At 37.7% G+C, this 17,552-nt stretch overlaps 1 protein-coding gene across 1 annotated transcript in view; it reads right to left on the bottom strand.

The window, feature by feature from the left end:
* Positions 1-17,552, bottom strand: part of LOC116845568 (PH domain leucine-rich repeat-containing protein phosphatase 2) — a 131,897-nt gene that overhangs the window by 107,138 nt on the left and 7,207 nt on the right. The gene's annotated exons all lie outside the window — the stretch shown is intronic.

Below are 17,552 nucleotides of genomic sequence, written 5' to 3'. Positions count from 1 at the left end.
ATATCTCTTAAAATTAAACTTTTTTAAAAAACTTAAAAAAGGCTGTATAATATACAATCTAAATTGAAAATGTAAAGTGTAAAAACACAAGTAAGGTAAAAAAACACAAGTGTGTTTTTACCTCAAAATTATAGGATAAATTTTTATTGTATTTATGCGTACTTTCAATGCTTGCTCAATAAGCCCTCTACATTTTCATTTTAGATTATGCTTTTTTGGGTATGTGAGATGACGATACAAACAGTGGCTGCGATCTTTTTGATATAATTTATACTGATCGTTACTAAAACATTCGGGATATTTTGATTTTTTCCCGTTTGCAAGCATTCGGAAGCTCAAGTGAACAGAGAGAGACGATTTTCCGGTGATACAGTTTTTATAGTGCCGGAAAATTTTTAACGAATCGCCGTGTTTCCCGGATCATCTGACACGTCGTGAGTGAAATTTAGAAAAAAGTTCGCGACATCTGCGCCGCATGTTTTTTCCATACAAATAATATTTAACTACACGTATTCGATGTGTTTACGTTTCGTCCTACTTTTGGTTTCAGGTTTATTCATGTACACCGCCTGACATCCGCGAAAATATTCCGAGATACGTTTCGCACGTTAAAACTACAGTCGAAGATAGTTCACAGCGTTGGAACTACGCCGAATCTTTGGCAAAACGGAAGTTGCCGCAGATAATTTCGTTTAATTACTCCCAGTGCGTTAATCACAAAACGCTGAATTCGTATCCAGCGATAAAACAGTCATGCGATTAATCTGTTATTTTTCATTGGAGATTAACGCGAAATAGTTCAAACATATATTTAGCGTCGGCAACGTATATTTGGTTTTGGGGATAATTTCGTATTTGACTAGCGCAGTGGAAAGCTAAATAATCCTCAGCTGCGCTCGTAATTATCGAATAGTATAAATGTCATGTCGCGTTATGAAACGTCGCTATAACGGCTGCAAACTAATCGAGATCGCAAGCCGATCGACCTACCAACCAGTGCGTTCCACTTTGTGAAATTATTCTGATTCACGTTTTATATTTTCATCGTAATTCCGTGACTCTTTTCATCGCGCCGGGCACGCCGAAGCGATGAGATTAACCGATAAATTAAGTCGCGAAATATCGTGTCTCCGTATTTTCACGCTCGCGAACAAAAATACTCTGCAGCGCGCCCGCAACTTTCCTCTCAACGCTTCCCAAAGCTCGGTGAGAATTTCAGAAGATCCTTTTCAACTTCGGGAGATCGTCTCGGCGTTCAAAGTCGCCCCGTTGCCGTAACAAGAATAAGACAGCAGTTTGTCTTAAAGTAAGCTATTATAGATCAGTGAAGAAAGTTTCGTTGTGCATTCGGCCGGCCGAACTTTCATTGCTTGCCCGCGTGAACGCCGCTTTGGCGTTTTGATCGCGGCAACGACACGCAAAAGCCAAACTTTGCACATCGACCACGACAGAATGGCCTGAACACGCGGAGTGGTTAGGCTGTTAGCTTATTTTCTAACGGTACACACTCGTCTCTGGACGTTATCGTGAAACTAACACAGCGATAGATTACTGATTTGACATATTGTCTTTTCTTCTTAAAATAATCATTCAACAATCTGTTAACACAATTAGCTGTTCGCTTTTTGGATATATTACACCCAAAATATAATCCCATTTTTAGGAGCATCCTGTCATATATATTACAAAAGGATTTTCTTAGAAAAGGAAAATTCTAATGTAAACTAAAATTTAACTAAAATTCTAATGTAAAAAAACTCTGTACTTGCAAAATGTCACTTTCTGTGTTATCCTATATTCTAAATAAAAATTACATACATTCTAAATAAAAATATATTACATACATTCTAAATAAAAACATTCTAAATAAAAACTTTTATTATTTTAATATTTTTCCTTTTTAATTAAGAGGAATACATTTACTTGAAGCATAAAACACCCTTTTATAAAAAGAAATTTTTATTAAGAGACTTGTGCTCTAAATAGAAAAATTTCTCTGACTTTAAAAATATTGTACTTAGAACATTTTTCTTTTGGTTTTGAATTCTTTTGAGGCCATATGTAAGAAAATTTCCACTAAAGATAAAATTATATCTTTCCTGGGTGGAAAAATCTTATCAAAGAAATATTTCTTTTCTAATAAAGTGGACTATTAATCAGAAATTTAATTAAAACTAAATATTGTTGTAGTTCTTTTTTCTTTTAAAAGTTCTTTCAAGAAGAATATATTTGCTTGAAGCAGAATGCTCTCTTACTAGAAGAAATTTCTATGAAAAACAAGACTTATAATGCGGGAAAAGACGAAATTCCTCTAATTTTAAGAATATTGTATGTGTGTATGATTAGAATATTTTCCTTTTTATATATCAGAAAAATTCTCTTAAAACTATATTAGAAAATTCCGCCAAGAATGAGATTATATTTTCTTTAGTGTATCGAAAGTGCAATTTACCGTAAAAATTAACACTATACCGTAATAATTAATGTTCTATACTCAACAAACATAATAATAATAATGATGAATCGATTAATCAGTACTGTGTGCGATTGGAAAACCCTAATGAGTCATTTACATAGCGTGTTAAGGCTATTCTGCGGGTTAGTGTGTCGTCAAGCTCATCTATTTTCTTCGTCGGTGTTGTCACTAGATACCTGTTTGCAGCGTGTTTCCGGACGCCGTTACTCGACTTCCCTCGCACGTGTAACGCAGACTGGAAAACACCTGCTGCCGCCAACGTACGGCGTCTCGCGGCAGGTGCTCTTCGGTAAATACGTTTACATAATCGAGTGACTTTAACCCGCGCTGAATTAATCGTGGCGAGCGCGATAAAAAGCGCGGAGAAGCGTTTATTTCTAAAGCGCAGATCGGAGCAAATCGAATTAGCCTCCTCGTGGCTTACGTCGCCTAAATGTGCGCATAAAACGCCCACGACACGTCCGCGTGAGCGATTCTTCTTCGCTCTCTACACTCAAAAAATGTTTTGCTCCAGGTAGAATTCTAAAAGTTACAGTTGAAATCTATCGCTGTTTTCATGCTAGAAAATTGTCTGTGGCACGTATAGAATTTATAGCGGCGGCATTCTAGCAATATCTGTAAGGAAATTTAGGTGGACGCGAAGATTATACGTTTGCCTCTCGTCGCTAGTCCTTTTATTTGTCTATTACAGTCATTTTTATATACTAAAAAAATGATCTTGCAGTTATACAGCGAAAATTATCTAAATACAAAAAATTAGCTAAGCTGAATAACTAGTTGAATAAATAACTAGTTGAATAAATATAATTAGCAAACAGTGCACAAACATATCGTATATTGTATGTGTTAATCAATATATATATTTAATCAATATAGATGGCACAGAGTCAGAATTTCTATCTAAACTATTTGTGAAATTTAGCAAAAAAATCTTTCTGTACGATGCCTATCCGAATTAAAACCAGGCACACTTGTTATACGAATCGACTGTAGCAGAAAAAAAAAGATTAATTACAAAATACGAACGAATATATAATCCTCACACTCATCTAAGTTTGCTTGCAGGTATTGCTAGAATTTGCTAATTTATTTCATTATTATGGTCATAGTTATTTTTATATACTATATTATATAATAAATAACTATTTATTGTTAATTATAGTTATGTAAGTCATTATAATTTTGGCCTCAGTCATATCTTTTGCACAGTAAAGTAGTAAAAGTAACATACATATTATTATTACTGACATTATATAGTAATATTTAACAAAAAATTGCTGTAAATTCCACGTAGCACAATCTTCTGGTAGATTAAAAAAATTTGAGATTTAGAATTCTACCTGGACCAGTAAATACCTTTTTAAAGTATAAGAAGTATGATTAGCCTTAATCTAGATAAATGCCATAAAAAAATTTGACAAGTAGTTCAAATGTAAATTCTGTTTCTGTCATCTGTATTGATTAAATGCGAAACATACTTGATATCGCAGTATTTGCTAGGCATTTATTTTTCTTGGTTAAATTCTCGTATCTATATTGAGAAGAAAATAGTATACTTGCAAGTATAGTCACAAATAATTACTATAAATTATGCTCCATAGAACCATTTTTTGTTAAATACTATTACAATGTCAGTAGTAATAATTTTATATGCATGTCACCATTACTATTTTACTATACAAAAAGTATAGTTGAAGCCAAAAATAACTATAATTATTTAAATAACTATAATTATAATAAATAGTTTTTTATTATATAATATAATATATAAAAATAACTATGACACTATAATAATGAAATAAATCAACAATTATTTCAGTGTGCAACATTCTCGCTATGACTGCAAGAATATTTTCCCGAGTACTCGTACCCTGACTGAAGAAACTTCGAAACGAGCGGCGGAAGGGGCGTCGAAGAATTTCTCGTGGGGAACAGACGCGGCCGAACGTTAATTTAGCCGTGACGCGATGTACGATACGTACTGTAATTTCATAATTGGCTCGAGTGCTCAATCTAATTTAGTCCCCGTCGGGGAAAGAGTTAGCGCGTTTTTGTGAACGCGCTGCACGCGCGACGATACTTTGAACGAGAAGAGATCACGGGGATCGTGTCAATTCGTTATTATCCTTACTCGCATGCACGCCATACACTTGTAGCCCGGCGAGCGGCCGCTTCTTAATCGCATTTAATTAAATTAGCCAACGGCGCGTGAAAATGTGCTCGCTCCAACGCAAGACGATTCTTCTCTCGGTGTCGTTATGATTGACAATTTCATTCCGGCCATCCAACCGGATTTATGCGCGACTGTCGATCTGATTTTAATTAAAAATACAAATTGCGTGTCAGCCTATTTCTCCTTCTTTCTTCCTCTTTATCTCTTCTTCTCTCTCTCTCCCCCTCTCCTTCTCTTTCCTTTTCATGATTCCCCCCTGTATAACGCAGTCGTCACACGGATTCTTTATTCTTTCGCGACGTAAGAGGATTACGGGCAGCGTCGCGTATGTTTCGGTGTTTCTTTGCGAGCTATGTGAATAACGGTTTCCTCGTGTAATTTTATGCATGGCGATCGAATTGAAATGTGGGTCGCACGGGACGATTCGTGTAATTGAAGTCAAGCTCTCAGAGCTTACGCGTTATTGACGTAAACGTTTCGTAATGTCGTGAAATAAAACCGCTTTACGCAATAAACGTCGATCAATGAGTGCGATCGGCGAATTCGCGCTTGGTCGCGTCAATTAATCGGAGATTATAAAAATTTCATTTGGTAGTTTATCAACGTTTCGCCGTCGTAATGCAGCGCGGGTTGGCTCCGCGATGTGAAGCGACCAGCTGACTTTCAGCGATTGACCGCGGCGTATAAACGTGCAGATGAATAAGCAAACATAATTTGGCGGTTTGCCTAAGGTTATTTATTTATCCATGTGCATGTTTACTTTAACACTACGCTAAGACACACGGAATTTTCAAGAGCGTGATGAACCATTCCCGCTCTCACGGAGTGCGCGGTGAAAAGTATTAAAAACAGAGAGGAGAGGTAATTTAAACTCGCGTGTGTAAGAAGCACACAGGGATCAAAGGTCAAATATCTGAGAAATCCGCAGTATTTAGCGATTTAAGCTCGCAGAGATGATAGTCAAACGGAAAAGATAGAAATTGTTTTTTATCGTAATTCCAATCTGTAATACGCGAAGATCGAAATTGATTTTAGGTCGAAGTAACGTGATATCCGTTTGCCCTTTCCGTGTGCACATTTCTGTCACTGATTCATTCTCCATTTTCTGTCAAATGCACTACACACAATTGACAATTGTACATGACGTAAATTGTCATGTATAGTTGTCAATTGTATGTACTGTATACACAGGGGATTCAGAATGAATCAGTGGGTGGCAGAAATGTGCACACAGAAAGGGCAAACAGATATCGCGTTACTTCGACCAATTTCGATCTTCGCATATTACTTTCTTTTCCGTTTGAGTATCATCTCCGCGAGCTTAAATCGTTAAATGCTTCAGAGGATTAAGTTCAAGTAATAGTTACAGAATACATCACAGATAGGGTAAAAAAGAAAGTACGGGAAAGCGATATTTCTGAGAGCGCGCGCGTCAACAGAGAGCGCTTCACAAATTTGTATTAATCGTCAGTGATGGAATTCCGTCGTATAAGATTCGGCTGCTTACCGGCGCCGGAAAGCCATAAAAAAGTATCTCCCGCAACCAGGGATACAAAGTGCTTTTTGACGAAGCGATTGAGACTTTATCGTCGCCTATGAAACATTCCTCTCACTTCTCAGCTCAGCCATCCCCCTCTTCCTCCCCTTCCTCTCCCTCTCTTTTTTCTTTCACCCTCTTTTTTGCACTCCCTATTTTCCCGTCGATATATGAAAAAGCACAACGGCGGAATCGTTAAGCAACGCCGGGCGCTGTAAAGCAGCAATCGTTAAACAATGTCGCTCGTAAAGCGACGCTCGTTAAATGTGCCAGATCGTAAATGGGGCGTTCGCAAAATGGAAGTAACAAATCGCGATTTTAGTTAGCCGTAAAAGGATTCGTCTCTGTTAGAAAAGGGGTTAAAAAGAGGTTTACGTATTTTCACGGAACGCTTCCGGGCGCAATCTTGACTCGGACCGACGTACCACGATCAGGGTGCCACCAGTTAATGCTGCCAGATTAGGTCGAGTCTGATTGAACGTTCTTTTCATTCGTCGCGACGCGACGTCGCTTGGCCTCGTTGCTTCGCGAAATGACTAATAGACTGTCTGGTATTTTTTTGTAATCTTGTATTTTTTGTCATCAAGTACTTTTGTCCGGATTCTCTCGCTCTACCGTCAGCGTTGGCACTCTCGTCGCGGAATTATGCTAGAAATTTATGCAATCTCTAGCCACGGATCGAAGATTAATCGATACTTGAGTACGCACCGTGTTAATATAGGTTACTCGACCCGAAATTTTAGCACTACGTTAACCCCGCATATTTCGTCAAACTTCTAGCACGAGCACTCAAAAATATAGTCTTGCAGTTGTAGCGAAAATTACTCAGATACGAGAAATTAGCTAAGATGGATAAATGATTAGCAAACACTGCGATATATTTTATATTTAATTAATATAGGTGACAGAGGCAGAATTTATATCAGAACTATTATAAAATAATTAATTATATAGATATAATTATGTGTTAATCATATATATATATATATATATATATATATATATGTATGATTAACACATTATATATATATATATATATATATATATATATATATATATATATATAATTGTAACTATTATAATAATTATTATATTAAATATATACCCCCGAACTATTTGTAAAATTTAGTAAGAAAGTTTCTCTGTGACGCCTATCCAGATTAAGGTTAGATAAATCAAAACGAGATGAAAATTTGCCTGCAAATATTGCTAGAATGCTGTTGCTGTAAATTTTACGTACCACAAGCTTTTAGCAGATATACAAAAACAGCGATGAATTTCAACTATGACATTTAGAATTCTACCTCTACCAGTAAAGTGTTATTTTGAGTGAAACTTGAGTGGAGCATCTCGAGGCACATTATACAAGCTAATATTGTCTTAGATAATACAAACAATTCCTTGTGCTGTTTTCTCCACATACATGTTGAGATTAAGAAAGGAGGATTGATTTAAAAATTGTTTAATATTCGGTTATTCGGATATTCTATTTTTGAAAAATGGTCTTAATGTCATATCGAAATTTATCTTTAAACACGAAAAATCAGTTAAGATTTATTATAAAATTAGCTAAGATAGATAAATGACTAGCAAACATTACGATGTCGCATATGTTTTGTATCAGTATAGATCAATATAGATAACAAAGAATTTATGTCTAAACTATTTGTAAAATTTAGTAATAAAATCTCTCTGCGATGCCCATCCAGATTAAAGTCAGATTAATAATTGATAATGGGATTTAAAGGCCAGCAGATATTGCTAAAATGCTGTATATTCTACGTATACCACGGACAATTTTCTGGCAAATACAAAAGACAATAATAAATTTTAATTGTGACGCTTATAGAATCCTACTTGAAGTAGCAAAAAAATTTTTTTAGTATATATTCGATTATTTGGAGCGGTATTTTTGTTTGTATAAAATACTTGACTACAGATACAGATTGACAAGTAATTAAAGATTCATGAAGATATAATTATGGATGGATGACATAAAATGATAGAATTCTAAACTATATTTTGATTCAGATAGATCTCTTCTTTAAATTCCTTGGAGTGAAATTTCGCTTGAAAAGTAGAACGACGGCCGAGTCACTCGCGAATTCAAGTTATTTTTCATTCGTAAAGTGAATTCTCCGTTCTAAATCGTTTGGTGAATATTTTCACTCAGAATTGAAGAGCGAAACTGATGCATTTCACCATCAAAGGAACATATTCACTCGAATCGATGGAAACATTCGTCCATATGGGGCCGGGATTCGCTCTAATCTTGCATGAAACATTCACTCTTGTAGTTTCAAGTGGCAGTATTTTCACTGTCGCCTCGACTGAGAATATTGTCACTTTTCACTCCAAGAGATTTAGTGAGCAAATAAGTCGTCAAAAAATGTCTACTAAAATCGGAAGCTTCCAGTATAATAAACGACTTCACATACCTGAAAACTTATGATGTATCGCTGCCGACGTTCTAATTCCCGGACCCAGCATCGTGATTCCTGGCTGCTTCAAAGTAGCACTTGGAACTCACTCGCGGCACTGACACTCGCGCAGATTTGATTGGAGAGACGTATGTTATAGTTTAACGCGATGTCGATGAGAATTCGATCAAATATTTGACGAGCCGACGAAATATTTTCGCCCGAATGATATAATTAACGTAACGACATATCTACACGTGCGCGTCGCTCGCTGACTCGCAACGGAATGGGAACACTAGAAAAACTACGCGACGCACGTTCGACCTGCTCGAAAGTCCGGAATATTATGAAAGCGTTGATTGTTGTCATGACTCGGCCGTTCAATGGTAAACGACGACGGTTGGCGATAGACAGGAGATAATGTTGCTTTTTTTGCTCATTGTTTTGATACTCTCATCTGTAACGTATTTCAGCGATCCGATATTGTGCTGGTTTCAATTTCTATCGGGTGACTTCATCGAATCTTAAAATACTCAATAGAGCTCTCGTCAGTTAATTAATACGCGGTTAATTAATCGTGTTAATTAATACGTGCCTCTCCAATCGAATTGCGTCTACGCGAGTTTCAGTAACACGAGTCGATTATACGAAACGACGAAGCAGCCGGGAGCAAGATGCTGGATTGAAAGGCTACGATGTAGGATGCCAAGACGTAGACAGCGACGTATCATGTATTCCAGGTATAAAAGCATAAATTTATACTTCTAAGAAAGCGTGTGAAATAAAAAGAAATAATAAAGAAATTTTATAAGCAGGAAAAACTTTTTGTTTTCTTTACCGTTTAATACATTTATCTACTGATCTGTATTATTAAAAATTTTGTTTTTAGATTACTTAATATTTGCTTATCGCCTACACACTCTAACTCTAAATAATTGAATAAGTTATATAATTAATCTAAATAGAATTATTAAATTTGTGTGTGATAAAAGTTATATAATATATAATTAAGTTAATAAAGTTATATTATATATAACTACTGTAAAAAATTATAACTATTATAATTAATATACACTATTAATTGGAATTAGGAGCAATGATTAAATGTATAATTAAAATGTACAGGTATTTATCGTGACGATATCTATTAAATCTATTATTTTTGTCAGTTGCAATGATCAGGCAGAGAAAAGTTTTAGATACTGGTCAGTTTTTAAACGGCAATAACATGCAACAATAAAAATTCCGAAAATGAACTCTTTTCGTAAAAAACTCATTAATTTTCTAAATAAAACCATATTTTCTCTCTTATCCGTAATGTTGTAAAGAGAATCAAAACAAACTTAACGATAATTCATAATATTGTCTTTATAAATCTTTTTAGAAGGAGAAAGTCTAACATGCAGAAATTGGCAATATTTTGCAATCATTTGTACAAACTAAGTGAGGTAAAGTTGTTTGTGCAATATTGTTTCCCGAGATTCTCCTCTAGCATCGACTCCTCAAGTTTTCACGCTCACTTAAAGAAAATTTAAAGAGATTCGATTTAAAGTTCAGTCGGTCGAGTCATGTGATCTTACTTATGTCACACAATTCAATTGGCTGGGCTCGAGATTTTCTTAAGTCTGCCCTGACATTTTCTTAAGTCTCTCTGGCCAAATCGTGTTAGCTCACGTAAACGAGATTTTCCGTTTAGACAAGAAGCTTACCCGATGAAAATAAGAATGTAGTATCGTACGTCTCGGATAGGATCTCGCTACGGTCGTCAGTTCGCCACGACACGTTTCAATCCTCGTCGAGGAGCAACTGACTCGCGATCAAACCGAGGCGCACAACTTCAACGGTCCTCCCATAAGTCTTCCCGGCTCTGCACATTGTTCGTGCAGCTTGACAGATGAGTCTGACGTGTCAGGCCTGTCAAGAGCTCGAAACACTGCCATTGTGGAAAACGAGCTCTTCCGCGTGGCGCGTCTAGTTTGCTCTAATTCGGTGCGCCAGACTCCATAATCCCGATGTGGAATAATCTGTGTTCCGCGAGTACTTAGAAGCGGAATGGTAACGTGTGACAAGTTTGCGCGATTACTTCGCGAGACCTATTTTGCGGAGGCGCAATGAATATCAACCCTCCCATAAATCTTATACGCTATGCTAATGCGGCTTGAAACTTTCAAATGCGCCGTGTTTCCGGTCTATTAGCATACTCTTCGTTTTGTTTGTTCGTTTGCTTGCTCGAACACGAGATAATCACTTATGTATGTGCAGTAATGGGGAGGGAGGAGATAAAATAATCGAATAATTCACGCCGTATAAAAATGAATCAGAAACATCTGAATTTGAGAGACTGAGCGGAAGTAAATTAGGGAAATATTTTCTGAATGAAGAAACGCCAGGGAGATCACGAGAAAAGCATCATTTGCAGGAATCGATCATTTGCGATAATCGCGCCGACGCGAAGACAAGAACACGTGCTGTGAATGATCTTCAGATCGAAGATTGGCTTCCGCCGGGGATGAATATCAAATACGACTCTTCTTGCGACATTAAATCTCGCATTACACATCCGTCAGATTCATTATCATACCGTCTGTCTTCGTCTGTGTTCGTTCAGCTCCGAAATGCGTCCTGACACCTTTTTCTCGAGGAGGAAACAGGGCCGACGACACGCGAGGACTTTTGGACATCATTTGATTCTCAGACGAAGTAACGCGCGCATGCAACCTGTATTTTTCAGTCTGTTTCAATCTTAAATCTCTCGCGTATGGCGCAAAAGTCCGACTCTCTGTCGCATGCATCATCGATGTGCGGCGTATTTTCGAGTATAATCATGATTTGCTGAAAAAGGGGGACTTCGTAACGCTCAAAGCCGGGAGTGCAAATATATTAGCGAATTTAAATCTAACGAAATACCATTACATAGCCGTGCGAGATTCATACCTTCGCCCCCTCGCGTTCACTTCCAACCCCTCACAGCAGTGGAGTTAAATGTTTTTCGTCGTTGCGCGGCTCCGACCCTGACGGAACATTTCTCGGGAGATTTCACGATCTGCGGAATCTTTCGTTTGTTTTCATGGATTGGCCCCTCTTTACTCGCGCATCGATCTCTCTTCCCCTCGGCCAATAACAATCGTCGGACGGACGCGGAGTTTCGATCTACGAAATCGAACGATTCTTCCGCAGCGACAGTCTCTCGCGAATCCCGCGGGATCCGTCGCGGAAATAATTCCCGGTTCGTTTCGCCGCAGCCAACCAGCCAGCCTCGCATACCGGATTTTGGGTTTCAGCAACCTCACCGTAGTCTATTCCCGTTCTACTTTCGCGACCTTTGCCGTTTGAGCACGACTGTTACTTCGCGCAATTTTTTTTAGACGCCTAACCCAGTAGACCATTTCCATGCACTTTTTAGCAGGCTCAGTGCATATTACGTAGTCATGATCAAACGTTCGCGCGACCACAACGGCCCATCAAGAGAAGGTAGTGGTTTGCGCGAGATAAAAATGCCTCTTTTTCTCGAATTTTTCAAGGAAAAACTGTTGAGCGAAGTGAAAAATAGTTTGCCGCATTGAAAGCACTATAACATGAACTACACATCTGAATCTCTTAGTACATGCAGAACAATTCATACTGCATTCGAGTAAATGTTACTTGTTTCAAGTATTATATAAATTTATATGTTCGAAAAGTTTCCAAGGATTAGTTAAGATTACATCAGTTTTGATGGGTTCCATCAATAGGCTAAAAATAATTTATTTTTAATATCTTCCTATAAATTCATCAATGGGCTAAAAATAACTTATTTTTAATATCTTTCTTTAAATGGGTGTGAGGATCATACGTTCGTTTGTCTCTCACAACTAATCCTTTTGTCTATTACGGTCAATTTGTAAGTGTTACTGACTTTAATCTGGATGGACGCCACAGAGAGACTTTCTTGCTAAACTTCACAAATCATTCAGACAGAAATTCTGTCTCTGTCATCTGTATTGATTAACACTTTGAAGCACAGACCTTGAAAATTCGGACTCTAATAAAATATTCATGTCACATGTCTAGAATGACAACCCAAGAGATCATTTCTTTTGAAATTAATATTTTCTATTTTCCTACTTTTACAAAATAATTACATGCGAACACCGTGCAACAAAATATTTCCATCACTATGCATATGCTGAGCGGTGATTGCGAGATCGCTATGCCTGAAACTATGATTTTATTCTAATAGGTTATCTCACAGTAAAAGGACCGTGCTCCAAAGAATTAAGGGAACTGGAGGGTCAGATTGCCTGAAAATCGTGCTTGTTTTTTCACAATTTTTTATGACAAATTGAATAAATATGTAAAAGTGTTATTTTGACGTGCATTTATACAACATATAAAGAGAAGAAAAATATAATTTTGATGATCAAATACTCAATATAAGTGTATGGTACATGCAAATATATTTCGTTTTTCTTTTCAAGGTCGTTATTTTGCAATAATATCTTGATGGTTCAATTAAGATGAATTTTAGATAGAAAATTTCCGTAAATTTGTCGTTATCGTGTGAACCACTATAATAGAAACTGAGCAAAAGTTAACAAAATTGCAAATATTTTAATGGAATATCATTAAATTTCCAGTTCTTTTATAATAAAAAAATTAATATTTTAAAATTAAATATTTTCACGAGTTTGATTCACACGATAACGATAAGCTACAGAAATTTTCTATCTAAAATTCAGCTTAATTGAATCACCGAGAGTCAAGATATTACTGCAAAATGACGACCTTGAAAAGAAAAACGAAATATATTTTAACTGTACGTACCATACACTTATATTGAGTATTTGATCATCAAAATTATATTTTTTTTCTCTTTATATGTTGTATAAATACACGTCAAAATAACATTTTCGCATATTCATTCAGTTTGTCATAAAAAATTGTGAAAAAACAAGCACGATTTTCAGGCAATCTGATCCTCCAGTCCCCTTAAATACAAAACGCATTCAATATCGCAGTATTTCCTAGTCACTTATCCATCTTGGTCAATCTCTCGTATCTAGATAATTTTCGCTGTGACAGCAAGATCATTTTTTTGAATGCACTGACGCATAATTTGTTCAATAGACACGATATTTCCCTGAAGAGACGGGCGACCGCCGATTTTGTCGATCCAACTGCTTTTTTTACCTCAGTGTACGTGACGTTCACGTGAAAAGATATTATTTCTCTGTGGTCGAACTTGTGGGTAGCTCGACGTCGACTGGCAGTACTGTGCCGCGATTGACGGTTCTGGCCATCTGACGCCGAGACCACCGTTCGCGAATTTCCACGCGAGTGATTATCTTTCTGGATTAATTCGGGGGAAGGGAGACGCGGGCAAGACGAGCCCGCGACATTCAAGCAGGTGGCATTATTTTTAGCTTAGCCTCCAACCGTATCAGCTACCGGAGGGGGACATCACGTGGATCTGGGTCACTTCGTTTTTTAACACGATAAGCCCGCGCGTTTACGGTACGAAGGTTCCATCGAGGAACTTCATCGACGAGCGCCACGTTGCAGCAGTAGATTCCTACGGTGGCAGACGGTGGACCTTTAATATCTCTCTGGCGCGTCGAAAATATAGAGATTCTTCGGCGAACGCGCCGCCGGCGACCCTATTGCCTTCGCGGAACTTTGAGAGCTGTCTTTCGACCCGCTGACGGAAAAATTCCGTTAGCATGTGGCGTTCGTGACCCACGCCCGGTTTTGTATACTGGGTGACACAATGAACTCGGGGACTACGAATTACTTAAAGGGAATGGTCTTGCAGTTATAGCCAAAAATTATTTAGACACCAGGAATTCGCTAAGATGGGTAAATGATTAGCAGGTACTGCGATGTCGCATATGTCTTGCATTTGATTGATACAGATGACAGACAGAAACAGAATTTATATCTGAACCATTCGCAAAATTCAGCAAGAAACGTAGATATCATTCAGATCAAAGTCAGTCACACATCTTATAAAAATTAAGCGTGCTAAACAAAAAAGACCAGTGATGAGAAACAAACAAATGTATAATCTTCACACCCACCTAAACTGGCAGATATTGCTAGAATGCTGCTGCTGTAAGTTCCACGTATCACAGACAATTGACTGTAATTATGCAAGATTAATCCAGTCTACGAAATTACGCTTTTTAAAGTTTTGTTATCAATTCATACATCTTTTTACAAAACAAAAAAGATCCAAGCCTTATAAGACGCCTTATAGACGCCTAAAATTAATTCAAGAATAATTTTTATCTTCTACTAGTTGCGCCATTTTCTACTGGTTGCGTTGTTTTTACCCACTTTTTTCAGGTTATAACTTATCAGTGACTATCTTGACTTCTCAATTCATTGCAAAGAACTTCAGTATTGTCTATATTTTTTAAATCATATATTAAATTTTTATTTTCATTATTCTTTAAACATACTTTATGTGAATTGCGTAAGTACGAGTTGGATCATGCATAATTACAGCCAATTTTCTAGATATAAAAGACGGCGATAAATTGTAACTGTAACATTTACAATTTTACTTGGACCAGCAAAATATTTTTTTTAATGAAAAACGCGGAAAGTGTCGGAATTTTTTGGGGAAACGACGATCGGACAGATCCTCAAGGACAGTTGTTTCGCAAAGGGGTAAATTCTTCCGTGCTTCTTCGCGCGCTTAATGAAAATGAGCAAATTTTCCTCGCCGCTGCGTTTTTCCCGCTCGACGAGCGAAGTCTTAATCATCCCGTTGGCATCGCAGTCACGTATTCAGAATAATTGTGTTAAAGAATTACGCGCATTCAGACAGTCATATTGCGACTCTCGGCGGAGTTACATTCTGAATGGCAACAGCTCGGCAAGAAATCCTCGGGTAAAATCCGCGGGAAGTGTTGGTCTGGCTTGCCGCAGCACGAAAGCCGCTCAAGCAGTCAACCATGCGAATAATGCGGATAACTGGCAAAAAATCCATTTCGCGAAAAATAAAAGAAGAAAGGAGAGAACGGCGCATCCCATTCATCGGAGTGGGATGCGCATTACGTGGCGAATTCTTTTATATATCTGTCGTGTCCACGTATAGAAAATCAACGTATAAATAATGTTCGAATATTTTAAGGCCGCAGACATGATATTTTAAACGTACAAAATATGTTGGTTGTATTTGTACTCTCCTACCTCCCGCAAGCGAGGGAGCGCGAGCAAAAGAGAAAAAGAGGGAGAGAAGAGAGAGAGAAACAGAAACGATACCGTTTATATATATTTTTTAATTTCATGATGATAATTTAATTAAATCTGCGATTTTTTAATTGTTTCGCGACTAAATGCACGCAGAGAACAGAATGAAAATATTGCACGTAGTGCGAGTAACGTTTAGAAATGTAGAGAAAAAAAAATTGCGAGAGTCCCTCTGGGATCGTGTTTTTCGAGCGTTTTGTAGAAGACAGACGATCTCGACGCAGGGCGTATCAGCACCGTGTTTTAAATACAATTCCTGTTAATAAATAATTTCGGCCGCGCTCGGCTTTATCTCGCGCAACATTTAATTCGCGATAACGCCCGCTTGTTGTACCCGCGATAATTTTAATTACGAATTTCAATGCGAATGTTTAACGGGACGTCTAACAAAGTGTGCACACGAAAAACAATAATAAATTGCATTATTTACGAGGTAGCGAGACCAATCGAACTGCAGCGTGTTTTCACGTTTGCATTCCCGCTCGAGAAAATGCTTAATTGATGACACTCTTGGGAAAAGATTGTTATATCCGTTTTAATATGCGCGCACGATATATAAATTAAGTAAATTATTTGAGCTCGTTTTCATCTCTTCTGTTACACGTTTACACAGATTTACATCAGCCGACAAAGTATTCAGCGTTGAGCAACTTCACAATTATTGTTGCAACCTAAAAGAACACTACTTTAGGTCTTCTTTTGCCTCTAAGACTTCGATGTTAGTTACGCGAGCGGCAGCTGATGTTGTTTTCGAAACGACCGTGTAAAGTCTCGGGGATATTTGGTGCTCCTCCGCATTGCAGTCAAACACCGATAATTAACTACTTGCGGCCAATTGACAATTACAATGTAATGAGGCGTCTAAATATTCTTACTATTAAGAGCCTCACAGAATCGAGCGAACTCGTTCTTCCTGCATATAGTTCCTGGATATAGTTAGCTCGGCATTCAGCGCGGCTGCTTTAATATTCTCATTGAGCCAAAACTTCTTTCATCGGAGCTCGCTGGCTATTTAAGTCTTAGGCTCCTTTGATTACTCGCGCGTACATCGTTATCTTTGAGAAGCCGTAGCTGCGCTGCGCGCGCTTGTCTCCACGACAGTGGCGCGCAAACGACAGAGGGTTACTTTGATTTTCTCGGCGCAATCGTTAAAGGTGAATAAAAATTTCAGCGCAAGAGCAATAGCCATTGCGCCACTGCAATTCCAGCGGCTATAAATTTCAATGTTGTGAATCACTGGCTGCGAACTGCTTTTTTTCGATCAGGTATTGCCGTCACTTTGCGAAGATGCGAGATGTTTTTTCGCGAAATTACGTTCGGATTGCTTGAAGAATGCGCGTAGAAACGGTTTTCTCCTTCTTCTTCGTCAGTAAAGTCAAGAATAACTGCCAGATAGAGAAAGCAAGAGAGAGAGAGAAAGAAAGAAAAAGACAGACAGAGATACGGACAGATAGAGGGACAGAAAAATACTGACAGAGAAAGAGAGACAAAGAGATAGAGAGACGAATAGAAAGAAACAGAAAGAGAGGAAGAGAGAGAGAGAGAGAGAGGAGGCGAGAAAATAAAATAATATTCACATGTTTACATTGTAACAAGAGCGCCGTAATAGCTGTAGACAACAGATGCAGATAATAGCTGTCGGATAAATTTTCCGCAAATTCGTTTAGTTCCGTCGGAATTATACCGATTTCAATCCTCGACGTCCGCGTA

This window comes from Odontomachus brunneus, unplaced genomic scaffold (assembly GCF_010583005.1).
Source record: "Odontomachus brunneus isolate Ranch 3 - 2012 unplaced genomic scaffold, Obru_v1 Obru_scaffold_053, whole genome shotgun sequence".
Taxonomy (NCBI): domain Eukaryota; kingdom Metazoa; phylum Arthropoda; class Insecta; order Hymenoptera; family Formicidae; genus Odontomachus; species Odontomachus brunneus.
The sequence above is the reverse complement of the archived record's forward strand: the minus strand, read 5'-3'. Positions and strand labels throughout refer to the sequence as shown.